This window comes from Aegilops tauschii, chromosome 7, assembly GCF_002575655.3.
Source record: "Aegilops tauschii subsp. strangulata cultivar AL8/78 chromosome 7, Aet v6.0, whole genome shotgun sequence".
NCBI lineage: Eukaryota > Viridiplantae > Streptophyta > Magnoliopsida > Poales > Poaceae > Aegilops > Aegilops tauschii.
This window is the reverse complement of record NC_053041.3, coordinates 617,452,349-617,467,116: the sequence shown is the minus strand read 5'-3', so window position 1 is coordinate 617,467,116 and position 14,768 is coordinate 617,452,349. Positions and strand designations below refer to the sequence as shown.

At 42.1% G+C, this 14,768-nt stretch overlaps 1 long non-coding RNA gene across 1 annotated transcript; it reads right to left on the bottom strand.

The window, feature by feature from the left end:
• Positions 1–13,797: 13,797 nt before the first annotated feature.
• LOC120969703 (uncharacterized) lies at positions 13,798–14,359 on the bottom strand. Its single transcript, XR_005764059.3, has 2 exons — positions 14,216–14,359; positions 13,798–14,100 (listed from the first exon to the last, which is right to left on the bottom strand). It is a non-coding gene; the product is annotated as an uncharacterized lncRNA (long non-coding RNA).
• Positions 14,360–14,768: the final 409 nt, after the last annotated feature.

Genomic DNA, 14,768 nt, shown 5'->3' with positions numbered 1-14,768 from the left:
ACAACAAAAAACTTATTTATTTTATTTTATTTTGTTTCTAATTACTTATTTATCTTACTTTATGATAATTCTTTTTGCTATTAAAGTTTCTATCAAAAAAGTTCTTTATGAAAATTCTTTTTGCTTTTAATGATTTTGAACAGAAAATACTTCGATAATTTTAGTTGCATCAATTTTATATGATTTTAGTTTCAATAATACTAGAGGTTTCTTATAATGTTTTGAACAAAAAATACTTTGTTAATTTTACTTTCATAAATTTTATTAAAGTTTATTTTATTTTGTCGTAACACAAGAAGTCTGGAGTTGTAATAAGTTATTAAAAATAAAAAAGAGGCGCAATGCTCGTTGATTTGCTTCAAGCCTTTCGGAATAGTGTAGACTGCACTGCACATAGCTCCATGCAGTCTACCTTATTCCTCAAGGCTTGAAGCTAACCAACGTGAAGGTGAGCATTGCACCTCTTCTTCATCGTCTCTGCACTCAGGGCTTATAAACCGCTCCTAGTGCCTCTCAGCCAACGAGGTGGGACTAAAAAACTGCTTAGTAAGAAACTCTAGTACCGGGTCGTGCCACGAACCGGTACTAAAGGTGCTCGTGGGGCCACAGCCTCATCAGTACCGGTTCGTGGCACCAACCGGGACCAAAGGGTGGAATTGGTCCCGGTTCGTGCCACCAACCGGGACCAATGGCCTTGCACAGCGGCGTGGCGGTGGGAGTTTAGTCCCACCTCGCTAGCTGAGAGAGAGCCACACCTGTTTATAAGGTGCGGTGCGCCTGAGCTGTCGAGCTCCTCTCTAAAGCAAGCTTACGGGCCTAACCTCTCTGTACATGCCTGTGGGCCTACTGGGCCTTCTGCGGGCCTGAATCCTGGCCCATGGATGGGTTTCTAATCGTATTCAGGTCGTGGTGGCCCAATAGGTGGCATAATTTTTAATTTTTGGCCTGTTATTTTTCATGCATTTACTAATTATTTTGAGCTATAAGACCCTAAAATTGAAAAGCATTTCAAATGAACTCTGAAAAGGTTGAAAGTTGGCATGGTATCATCATTTCATCCACATAGCATGTGCAAGAAAGTTGAGAGGCTTACGGCAAAAACTGGATGCACTTCGTGTACAAAACGGACAATGGTATCATATTCGTCTGTTACAAAGTTGGCATGGTATCATCATAATAGTTGCGGGAGAAAGTCTTCACTTTTTCTTCGCTTGTGTCATTTGCTTATTGCGCCGTAACCATGGATAATCTTCATCGTTTATCAGGATGCTTGGGTCAGCCTTGACTTTGAAGGGAGGAATTTCATGAAACTTTTCATAATCTTCAGACATGTCAGTCTTGCCCTCCACTCCCACAATGTCCCTTTTTCCTAAAAGAACTATGTGGCGCTTTGGCTCATCGTATGATGTGTTCGCTTCCTTATCTTTTCTTTTTCTCGGTCTGGTACACATGTCCTTCACATAGATAACCTGTGCCACATCATTGGCTAGGACGAACGGTTCGTCAGTGTACCCAAGATTGTTCAGACCCACTGTTGTCTTTCCGTACTGTGGGTCTACCTGTACCCCGCCTCCTGACAGATTGACCCATTTTCACTTAAACAAAGGGACCTTAAAATCATGTCCGTAGTCAAGTTCCCATATGTCCATTATGTAACCATAATATGTGTCCTTTCCCCTCTCGGTTGCTGCATCAAAGCAGACACCGCTGTTTTGGTTGGTGCTCTTTTGATCTTGGGCGATCGTGTAAAATGTATTCCCATTTATCTCGTATCCTTTGTAAATCAATACAGTCGAAGATGGTCCCCTGGACAACGAGTACAACTCATCACAAACAGTGGTGTCACCTCTGAGACGTGTTTCCAACCAACTGCTGAAAGTCCTCATGTGTTCACATGTAATCCAGTCGTCACACTGCTCCGGGTGTTTGGAGCGCAGACTGTTCTTGTGTTCATCGACATACGGGGTCACCAAGGTAGAGTTCTGTAGAACTGTGTAGTGTGCTTGAGACCAAGAATATCCGTCCCTGCATATTATTGAGTCCCCTCCAAGCGTGCCTTTTCCAGTCAGTCTCCCCTCATACCGCGATTTAGGGAGACCTATCTTCTTAAGGCCAGGAATGAAGTCAACACAAAACCCAATGACATCCTCTGTTTGATGGCCCATGGAGATGCTTCATTCTGGACTAGCGCGGTTACGGACATATTTCTTTAGGACTCCCATGAACCTCTCAAAGAGGAACATATTGTATAGAAATACGGGCCCCAGAATGACAATCTCGTCGACTAGATGAACTAGGACGTGTGTCATGATATTGAAGAAGGATGGTGGGAACACCAGCTCGAAACTGACAAGACATTGCGCCACATCACTCCTTAGCCTTGGTATGATTTCTGGATCGATCACCTTCTGAGAGATTGCATTGAGGAATGCACATAGCTTCACAATGGCTAATCGGTCGTTTTCTGGTAGAAGCCCCCTCAATGCAACCGGAAGAAGTTGCGTCATAATCATGTGGCAGTCATGAGACTTTAGGTTCTGGAACTTTTTCTCTGGCATATTTATTATTCCCTTTATATTCGACGAGAAGCCAGTCGGGACCTTCATACTGAGCAGGCATTCAAAGAAGATTTCTTTCTCTTCTTTCGTAAGAGCGTAGCTGGCAGGACCTTCATACTGCTTCGGAGGCATGCCGTCTTTTTCGTGCAAACGTTGCAGGTCCTCCCGTGCCTCAGGTGTATCTTTTGTCTTCCCATACACGCCCAAGAAGCCTAGCAGGTTCACGCAAAGGTTCTTCGTCACGTGCATCACGTCGATTGAAGAGCGGACCTCTAGCTCTTTCCAGTAGGGTAGGTCCCAAAATATAGATTTCTTCTTCCACATGGGTGCGTGTCCCTCAACGTCATTTGGAACAGCTAGTCCGCCGGGACCCTTTCCAAAGATCACATGTAAATCATTGACCATAGCAAGTACGTGATCACCGGTACGCATGGCGGGCTTCTTCCGGTGATCTGCCTCGCCTTTGAAATGCTTGCCTTTCTTTCGACATTGATGGTTGGTCGGAAGAAATCGACGATGGCCCAGGTACACATTCTTCCTGCATTTGTCCAGGTATATACTTTCAGTGTCATCTAAATAGTGCGTGCATGCGTGGTATCCCTTGTTTGTTTGTCCAGAAAGGTTACTGAGAGCGGGCCAATCGTTGATGGTTACAAACAGCAACGCGTGCAGGTTAAATTCCTCCTGTTTGTGCTCATCCCACGTACGTACACCGTTTCCATTCCACAGCTGTAAAAGTTCTTCAACTAATGGCCTTAGGTACACATCAATGTCCTTGCCGGATTTCTTAGGGCCTTGGATGAGAACTGGCATCATAATGAACTTCCGCTTCATGCACATCCAAGGAGGAAGGTTATACATACATAGAGTCACGGGCCAGGTGCTATGATTGCTGCTCTGCTCCCCGAAAGGATTAATGCCATCCGCGCTTAAACCAAACCATACATTCCTTGGGTCAGCTGCAAACTCAGCCCAGTACTTTCTCTCGATTTTTCTCTACTGCGACCCGTCAGCGGGTGCTCTCAACTTCCCGTCTTTCTTACGGTCCTCACTGTGCCATCGCATCAACTTGGCATGCTCTTCGTTTCTGAACAGACGTTTCAACCGTGGTATTATAGGAGCATACCACATCACCTTCGCAGGAACCCTCTTCCTGGGGGGCTCGCCGTCAACATCACCAGGGTCATCTCGTCTGATCTTATACTGCAATGCACCGCATACCGGGCATGCATTCAGATCCTTGTACGCACCGCGGTAGAGGATGCAGTCATTAGGGCATGCATGTATCTTCTGCACCTCCAATCCTAGAGGGCATACGACCTTCTTTGCTGCGTATGTACTGTCGGGCAATTCATTATCCTTTGGAAGCTTCTTCTTCAATATTTTCAATAGCTTCTCAAATCCTTTGTCAGGCACAGCATTCTCTGCCTTCCACTGCAGCAATTCCAGTACGGTACCGAGCTTTGTGTTGCCATCTTCGCAATTGGGGTACAACCCTTTTTTGTGATCCTCTAACATGCGATCGAACTTCAGCTTCTCCTTTTGACTTTCGCATTGCGTCCTTGCATCGACTATGACCCGGCGGAGATCATCATCATCGGGCACTGGTTCCTCTTGATCTTCAGCAGCTTCCCCCCTTGCAGCATCATTGGGCACATCGTCTGGTTCCTCTTGATCTTCAGCAGCTTCCCCCCGTTGCAGCATCACCGTATTCAGGGGCACATAGTTGTCATCGTCCTCTTCTTCTTCTCCGTCTTCCATCATAACCCCTATTTCTCCGTGCCTCGTCCAAACATTATAGTGTGGCATGAAACCCTTGTAAAGCAGGTGGGTGTGAAGGATTTTTCGGTCAGAGTAAGACTTCGTATTCCCACATATAGGGCATGGACAACACATAAAACCATTCTGCTTGTTTGCCTCAGCCACTTCGAGAAAATCATGCACGCCCTTAATGTACTCGGAGGTGTGTGTGTCACCGTACATCCATTGCTGGTTCATCTGCGTGCATTATATATAATTAAGTGTGTCAAAAACCATTACAGAACATCATGAATAGATAATTAAGTGACCAAATTAATAGAAGTTCATCATCACATTAAAACCAAAGTACATACATAGTTCTCATCTAACAACATATATATAGCTCTCCAGAGCATCTAATTAATTAAACCATACATTGAAACTATGTATACCATTTCAATGTGAAAACAAATGCGATCATAATCGCAACCAAGGTAACAATTGATCCAACGGCATAATGATACCAAGCCTTGGTATGAATGGCATATTTTCTAATCTTTCTAATCTTCAAGCGCATTGCATCCATCTTGATCTTGTGATCATCGACGACATCCGCAACATGCAACTCCAATATCATCTTCTCCTCCTCAATTTTTTTTATTTTTTCCTTCAAGTAATTGTTTTCTTCTTCAACTAAATTTAACCTCTCGACAATAGGGTCGGTTAGAATTTCCGGTTCAACCACCTCCTAGATAAATAAAATCTATGTCACGTTGGTCGGTATATTTGTCATAAACAATAAATGAACCAAATAGTTATAAAAAGATAATATATACTACATCCGAATCATAGACAGGACGAGGGCCGACGGGGGCGGATACCAAAACCATCGCACCATGTAATAAGAAGGAATAATAAAAGTAACAAAATTAGACAAGTAACTATCTAAAGTAAGAATTTTTTCCTTTCAGAAAAAAGATAAGAGCAAGAGGCTCACCACGGTGGTGCTGGTGACGAATTCGGCGCGGGCGATCGACGGTGGTGAAGACGGGGACGGGACGTGACGGACCGCTAAACCTAGACAAATCTCGGGGAAAATGGAGCTCGGAGGTCGAGTTTCGAGAGGAGAAAGATTAACTAGTGTGGCTCAGACATTTCATCGAACACCTCATGTGCATAGGAGGTGTGCTAGAGCACCCAAATGCCCTCTCCTCGCCGGCCAGAAAAAACAGAGCACTCTGGAGTGCTCTGCTGTGGCGATGGGGTATATATAGGCAACTCATTGGTCCCGGTTCGTGGCACCAACCGGGACTAAAGGCCTTTGGTCCCGGTTGGTGCCACGAACCGGGACCAATGCCCCCTTTAGTCCCGGTTGGTGGCACCAACCGGGACCAAAGGCCTTGTGCTGCCCCGCGTCAAAAGTTTAGTCCCACCTCGCTAGTTGAAAGAGCTCGGGAGTGGTTTATAAGCGCTGCTGCGCCCACCCTCTTGAACTCCTCTCAACTGCAGGCTTTCGGGCCTAACCGTTCTCTTTGCCTGTCGGGCCTACTGGGCCTTCTGCGGGCCTGAATCCTGGCCCATGGATGGGTTTCTAGTCGTATTCAGGCCGTGGTGGCCCAGTAGGTGGCATAATTTTTTTCCTCTGTTTTTTTTCTCTTTTGCTTTATTTGTTTTGTTTTGTTTCTACTTACAACAAAAAACTTATTTATTTTATTTCTAATTACTTATGTATTTTACTTTAATTATTTTATTTTTATTTATTTTACTGCTGCTATTTTTATTTAATTTAATGCTGCTATTTTTACTTAATTTATTAAGGTTTATTTATTTTAGTTACTATAGTTTATTTTATTTTATTTTATTAAGGTTTATTTATTTTTATTTATTTTATTAAGGTTTATTTATTTTATAAATATAAAAAATGAACATAGATGCGCTTATAGAGAAAATTCAACCTAAATTCATAATAAATTTCTATGAAATTTACTGTGAATTTAGGTCAAATTCCCTGTATAAGGAATCTATTTTCACTTTAAGAGGAGATCAACAAGGCAGAGAGGGACGGGCTTATAAACTGGTGTGAGCGCCCTTCGGTTGGCGATGTGGGACTAAACACTGGCCGCAACTAGGACCAGCCCTTTAGTCCCGGTTTGTGGTATGAACCGGAACTAAAGGGCTGTGGGCCAGGAGCGTGACCCATTGGTCCCGGTTTATCCCACCAACCGGGACCAAAGGGTCCGGACGAACCGAGACCAATGCCCCCACGAGGCCCGGCAGGCCTCTGGCCGCACGAACCGGGACCAATGCTCACGGGACCAATGCTCACATTAGTCCCGGTTCGTGACTGAACCGGGACTAATGTGAATACTGCCCTGTGACCAAAGCCCAGTTTTTTACTAGTGCGATGTATCCAATGATGTGCATTTGGTATTCTAGATTTGCCTACTTTTCTCAATAAACATGGTCAAAGTTTGTAATGTTTGACTTTTGCAAAATTCTATAGGCACTACATTATGGAACGGAGGGAGTACTAAATACCATTGACCTGCATCTAGTACATGAATGGTTCCCTAAGGTTCACACCTCTATCTGGTACAGGGGAAAAACGGAGATATTAACCTACAGAGGAAGCGAAGTTATGGCTAATTGTAACATTAACTGGTAGTGGGGTAGGTGTTGATCCATCGGAAATTCCCTTGAAGCATCCATGCCAATTCATTAAGTCTTTATAGTATGCGAGAGGACCTGGAAAGAAAATAAATGCGATCGACATTACCATTCTAAGCAAAGAAAAATTATGATATAGGTGGAAAATGAGTGGAGGGAAGTGTGTGTAGTACATACACAATAAGAATGGATTAGCGTAGTAACACGCAGGATGACAAAACGCAGTTGTCAAATCGAAGTATAAATTTATGCAACATGGTCATAAATAAGCGCAAATATCTTGGTGATATGAAACACGGAATAGAAAAGACCAGAAATATATGAACATGAAAGATGGGCAGCACAATCTTATTCCAAAACATATTTTGTACCTTGGCCATCAACTACAGTAAGCAAAATCCAGTTCAGGGGAATACATGAGAACATTTATGCTCTATCATTTGTTCATGGTGTCACAACATAGCAGTTTTACCAATTACCATTTCAGTGAAAAATCTCTATTCTACAAAATTTCAGGAGACATGTGTTATTATATTCATATACATGAATTACATTCTTAAGGATTTCTTTGCCTTCAAGCAATAATTAGCCAGCAGTTCGTCCAAATAGACCTGATCATGAAGAGAGAAGAAAACAAGGACAAGCATAAAAAAAAAGTTTAACGAGCTCAGTTATAAAAATATCTTGAGATTACATATTAGGATATGGCTTAAGAAAATTAATTGTGGACCGCCATATAAATGCTAGGGTTCATACCAGTCAATAAAATAAAACGGCAAGAAAATAATATAATGGCAGAAAACAACAATATTTATGGGGATACTGAAGCCATTTATATAATTGTACTTGTATACAAAGTAAGCATGGACGGAACAGAGGTCATATATGTACCTGGCTACCAATTTTAGCATATGAATTTTCTATATCCATATCCTCATTGTCATCGTCCTCACCTTGCTGTACAAAGACAAAGAATTACATTTCAGTGTCAACACGGTTGTTTGTGTTTCAAGTTTTTTCAACGTGTACAATACTTACATTGACACTGTAGGATTCATCCAAACTCATATAGTTCTCCGCGGCATGTCTGTCCTCATTGAATGACAACGAGCCATCCTCGCTATTGATACATCTTCAACGTATCTATAATTTTTGATTATTCCATGGTATTATATTATCTATTTTGAATGTTCTATATGCATTAATATGCTATTTTATATTATTTTTGGGACTAAGCTATTAACCTAGGGCCCAGTGCCAGTTCTTGTTTTTCTTTGCTTTTTAGTTTTGCAGAAACGAAATACCAAACGGAGTCAACCTTCACGGTGATTTTTCTTGGACCAGAAGACAGACTTGGAGATGAAGTCGGAGGAGCCACGAGGCGGGCACAAGGATGGAGGGCGCGCCCCCCACCCTTGTGGGCCTCCCGTGCCTCTCCTGACATAATTCTTTCGCCTATATATTCCCAAATATCCCCAAACCATCAGAGGCATCCACGAAAACACTTTTCCACCGCCGCAACCTTCTGTACCCGTGAGATCCCATCTAGGGACCTTTTCCGGCACCCTGCCGAAGGGGGATTCGATCACGGAGGGCTTCGACGTCAACTCTATTGCCCTTCCAATGAAGCGTGAGTAGTTTACCATAGACCTACGGGTCCATAGCTAGTAACTAGATGGCTTCTTCTCTCTCTTTGATTCTCTATACCATGTTCTACTCGATGTTCTTGGAGATCTATTCGATGTAATACTTTTTTGCGGTGTGTTTGCCGAGATCCGATGAATTGTGGATTTACGATCAACTTATCTATGAATATTATTTGAATCTTCTCTGAATTCTTTTATGCATGATTTGATATCTTTGATATTTTCTTCGAACTATCGGTTTGGTTTGGCCAACTATATTGGTTTTTCTTGCAATGGGAGAAGTGCTTAGCTTTGGGTTCAATCTTGCGGTGTCCTTTCCTTGTGACAGCAGGGGCAGCAAGCACGTATTGTATTGCTGCCATCACATAGATAAAAAGATGGGGTTTTCATCATATTGCTTGAGTTAATTCCTATACATCATGTCATCTTACTTATTGCGTTACTCCGTTCTTTATGAACTTAATACTCTAGATGTATGCTGGATAGCGGTCGACGTGTGGAGTAATAGTAGTAGATGCAGAATCGTATCGGTCTACTTGACATGGATGTGATGCCTATATTCATGATCATTGCCTTAGATATCGTCATAACTTTGCACTTTTCTATCAATTGCTCAGCAGTAATTTGTTCACCCACCGTATTATTTTCTATCTTGAGAGAAGCCTCTAGTCAAACCTATGGCCCCCGGGTCTATTTTCCATCATATAAGTTTCCGATCTATCATATTATTTTTCGATCTACTATTTTGCAATCTTTTACTTTCCGATCTATAAACCAAAAATACCAAAAATATTTACTTTATCGTTTATCTATCTCTATCAGATCTCACTTTTGCAAGTAACCATTAAGGGATTGTCAACCCCTTTATCGCATTGGTGCAGGTTGTTTGATTGTTTGTGCAGATATTCGGTGATTTGTGCGTTGTCTCCTACTGGATTGATACCATGGTTCTCAAACCGAGGGAAATACTGATCTCTACTTTGCTGGATCACCCTTTCCTCTTCAAGGGAAATACCAACACAAGCTCAAGATGTAGCAGCTGTCGCCATCATCTTCATCGTAATCGTTATCCCGATCCATCTGTACACGTGCAAATATAGTATTTTATCAATTCAAAAATCACGTAACATAACTATAAATATAATCATAATATGAATATATCTCCTAGTCTGGGGAGGCGATGGCCAACAGCGTTGTAGACGCACATACACCATGCGGCCGATGGATCGATCGATCCTCAATGTGCAATTAGTTACACGGCAAACAATGGCGTTAGGCTCGAGAAACCCAGCGCGACAATGACCAACGCGTGTCTATGACTAGATCGATTAGAGGAAGGAGAAGCACCGCCATCAGAGGCATCGGCGACAGTTGTACCCAAGAAGAAGTGTAGAGAAAGACGAACATGCGTTCTTGTCGCCTCGGAAAGGGCGTCAACAGTCGTCGTTGCCGGTGGCGGTGCAGTTAGGGCTCCCCATCGACAAGAAAACGGCGGCGGCAAACGGTTGCCTACCCTAGGGTTTCAACTGCTGTCGGCGGCGGGCCGACCCGTATGAGTTTTTTCCCAAACAGCAGCGGGCGGGCGCACGCGGACGGGCTACGACAGCGGGCGGCCGTACTCGACCGCCACGTACGTCGATGCGGGCGGCGTACATCGGGTGGGTATGCACCCCGTATGTCGACGCGGGCGGGGGCAGGCGTACGTCGGGCGGTATGCATACACGCTGTGAAATGAACCCCCTGCCCTTTATACGTTTGGGGGGGGGGGGGGGGGGGTGTCGTACCGAACCGCTTCTCTTGAAAAAATAACTCTCTGAAATATCACGTACAAATCTAACTCACAGCGATTCTAAATTAAAATTGCTAGGAAAGAATTAGTGCAGTGCTAACACAACTCCATTCCCATGAATGGAGCAATAATTAAATAGCATGGCACAATGTGAAGTTGATGGAAAAAGAAGCAATAGTATAGTACAACGGTTGGATGAAGACTGCACTAAAAACTGGTTTTGCAGTTAAGAAAGGCCAGACAGATCATAGATTAGGAATTTTCATCAAAAATTTTGTTTTATCAAACAAATTTAATACACCATTAATATTATTTGAGAGAACTAAATATCAGTAGACAATTCGTATATAAATGAAAGAACACAAAATTAGCTGAAATAGCTACTGTGTAATAGAAGACCAGCATACCTAATATGAGTATTTGAGTAAGTCATAGCCAACAATTTAAGAAAAAACAAGATATACCAATAATAATATAGGATGAAAAAGGCACACCAATAGGCAGGCCACATCATATGTCGGTTTAAATGTTTTTTCTCATTCCTGCGTCCAAGTACAAGACGTTTATGGTACTATGGTTAGAGGTTGTTGTTAAGTTTTGGCTTGATGTAGTTGTTTAGTAGTTCAGTAAAAATTCTCAGAACTATACCGAGGTGGATATGATCCTACCTATTTGTCTTATCAGTTTCATTGAGAAATGAAATGGGGGCAACCCCTTACTTTGAGAATGGAACACATAAATTTAATTTCAAATATGAGTTCACCCTCATTGGATGTATAACGTGCTAAGCATATTTTTTACTAATACAATATGGTGTAATGCAGAATAAGTTATTGTATCATCGCATTGAGATATAAGAATAATGTTTTGAATTTTCTATTGGGCCTATTGTTGTTAAACTGAGCTAATGATAGTTAGAATTGCTTCTTTGATAGGAAAATAATCGGCAGACCATCTTACCCTTGACCCAGCATCCCAGTTTTCCTAAACATATACATGGTTCTTAATATGATTTAACATGTTTGCTAAGTTATAATAAGCTCTAACTATCATTTACACCTTTGGATCTTCTTTATTATTTTCGTAAATAAGAAACAACATAGCGTATTGTTTCAGTTGGATAAACCATTTATTGGTAACATTGACATTTACTTGTGGTTTTGAACTTTAGTCCTGATCAAACTATTTTCATATTTGATCAGGATGAGCCCAATAGGTATCTTACTGAACCTGATATAGGAAAACTTTGGTAATGAATTGCAGCTCAGAAGCTAGGTGGCATCATACCCGACCCTTTAGGCTCTGGACAATGGCGCTTCGCGCTGCACCTTGCATGCACTGAAGGTGCATATCCGGACGAAAATGGACATCTTCGTATGTTACTGAGAAGAAGGAATACCCGAACCTTCTGAAATACATGATACTAGATTCAATTCTTCGGGATTAAGGCAATAGTACGTTGGAATAGAAAGGAGTTTCAGCCACTTTCTGCTTAGCTGCACCACAGGATCCCCACTAACTGAATTAATCATGTCACATTTGCAAAAAAACAAATTGAGTAGAGCCTTTGCTTTTTCTTGGAACGATAATACCACCAGAATCACCATTGATGTGACCGTCGCCTCCCTACTCTTGCTGCCCTGTAATTACTGATTCTCTTCTGTCGATTTCACCAATATAGGATTCAATCTAAGAGTCACCTTTCACAATCTCGATTTCTTGCATAATACCACCAGAATCACCGTTGATGTGATCGTCCAAGTAGAGAAAAAAATGAGATCTAGCCACTTCTTACTGGAACGTACAGAGGAACTGGCGTTAATAGATCTGTTTTTGATACTGAGAGATGCATGTGAAGGTGATCCCTGACCATGGCGCTTAGATAGACGAGGACATGATCAGTACGTGAGAGATCGTACCAGATTCTTCCTTCCGTCTTGCTACCCATCATCGTTCCCCCCAGGACTCCTCCTTGCCGTTTAGTGGAGTTTAGGAGTTTGAACACGACGTGGAGAGAGAGAGAGAGAGAGAGAGAGAGAGAGGGGATGCCATGGGATGGGATCAACTCGCACATCCCGAGGAAAGATCAATCAGGTGCTGGTGTCTGTCGCCCGGAACTCATCGACAGTAACATCAGGGGACGGACGGCGGCGTGGGTGTAGTAGGAGAGGGTCGTGTGGAGAGGGCAGGTTATTAAGAAGTTGTTTATTTTCCTAGGTTTTTTTTGAGACGTTTTATTTTCCTAGGGTTAGGGCTATAGTAGTTTTTTTTCCTTTTACAGAGTGTAGGGGCAAATTTAATAGCGTGAGACCATGTAAAAGGATTTTCTCAGCGTGGTTTTTATCTCTAAAAAACCATTAAAGGACTATGGGCCCTATTAGTTTTTTTGTCAAGTATTATATGAGTTAATCTACACCGTAATAATTCGGTCCCACCAGATGAATGGTTATTATTTTCTTATTAACGTGATAATTTCTCGGGAGTCTCTAATTAGTATGGGTGTAGATTGCTGCCTAATCCTGTAATTACTGAACATATTATGCTGAGAATTTTATTTATGGATTGGTTGTTGAGCCATTGTGCTAAGAATTTGAATTTCACGTTTCATATTTCGAAATTTCTAATTCGAATATAGATTACAGGGAAAAATAAATTAAACATGAGCGAATAAAATAATGTACACACGGTTAGAAAGAAAACAACGTGTGTGATGAAAAAATAGAGAACAGACGGTTATTTGACATGAAACATTTGCGATGCCCGACAGACGTACACACGATTTCGTCTCATATGCGTGTGTGATTCATGGTAATACGACAAACGTTTCAAACCTGTATGCGTGTGTGATAGGAATACCTATCGCAAACATTTGTGAAGATGGTACGTTGGCGATAGTAGAGGCACCGCACACATTTTACATTTTTGAACTGTGTGTGATAATGTACCTATCGCAAACATATCGATAGATTAAATGTTTATGATATCCACCTTTTTCATATGACTATAGCGGCATAATTGTTTCGGACGTCTCTCGGATCGGAAACGTAATGTCGAGACGTAACATGTGGGACTGGTGTGACTTCTCATATGTTTATTCTATGGCGATCGTCAGTAGCTGCTCGCCTATCCCCGACAGATTTTGGGCCGTGTGGAAAGGACCCCCTATCGCCCACACTCACTAGGTGACGGTTTAAAAATCCATCATGGAAAGGGGTTAAAACCCATTTGTATAACACGTAACGGTACCAGTGAACGACTACGATAAGGGATATGCTATTGCTTGTTATGTGATGGTGCGATACTTCCAACCTTGTTGATTAATTTTTCGTTGTTTTACGTGATAATCATGATTTATTTTGGTCCATGATGATCAAATGATTTGGGACACAACGAAAAATTATATAATAAATCAACAATTCTCAATGGTTTATTGATTGTTTTGTATGAACTAAATAAAGTTCACCCAAACTATTTATTCATTCTCCTTCAGGCAATATTTCTAGCAAATATATAAACTCATTTCATGGCACTTCTCAGTCCTTTACACAGCAGCAGGAGCTACTTCTGCCTGGACAACAACTGCTCTTATCCCTGTCATAACCTTGGGCAGCGCAGCAAGCCTTGCACAGAATGTTACCAGTAGCTCGTTCTGGTGGCGAACAGTGGTCGTCAGCTCCAGCTGCACACATGTCAGTTGCACCTATGCACAAAGCACAATAGAGATACCTCAATAAAAAATATATCCCACCAGGAAAATAAATGTTTGTGTATCCAAATACGAGTGAGAGATCATGAAAGAACGAAGAAAACCATACCTATGTAACTCCTGGTTGCATGGCCTGAGACCAAAGTGGTGGCTATGGCTACAAGAGCTACAAAGCCTAGGGCCCATGTGTAGTTCCTCATATGTGGCACGGGAGATAGTTAGCTATTCCTTTTCATTTTTGTGTTGTTGGTTGCTGCGGAAGTCATGTTCGTCCCCTGGGTGCTGGTGTTTATATCGAAGGAAAGCAAGCAGCTCTAAAGATTAACACGGAAGGAAATCCCACCCTCATTAAAACCCCAAATCTCCACTATCTAAATATTGATGGCTTATCAAGTTGTCCCCCCTGCTTCAGTTATGTACCTGAGGAAATCCCACCGGCATCGGTTTTTTAATAGGCCGTGATTTTCGCATGCCAGCCTTGCCTGGTAATCATAATTTTCTCATGCAAGTTTCCATATCTTCTCCTTTATTTTCTTTGAGATGAGATCACCTTCCCACCAAAAGACCCAATCAGTACAATATCTTTCCTAACAATATCTTTTCTAATAAATGATAATCAATCCGTGCCTTCACCCTCCCTGCTCGTTCATCGTTCCTCTCTT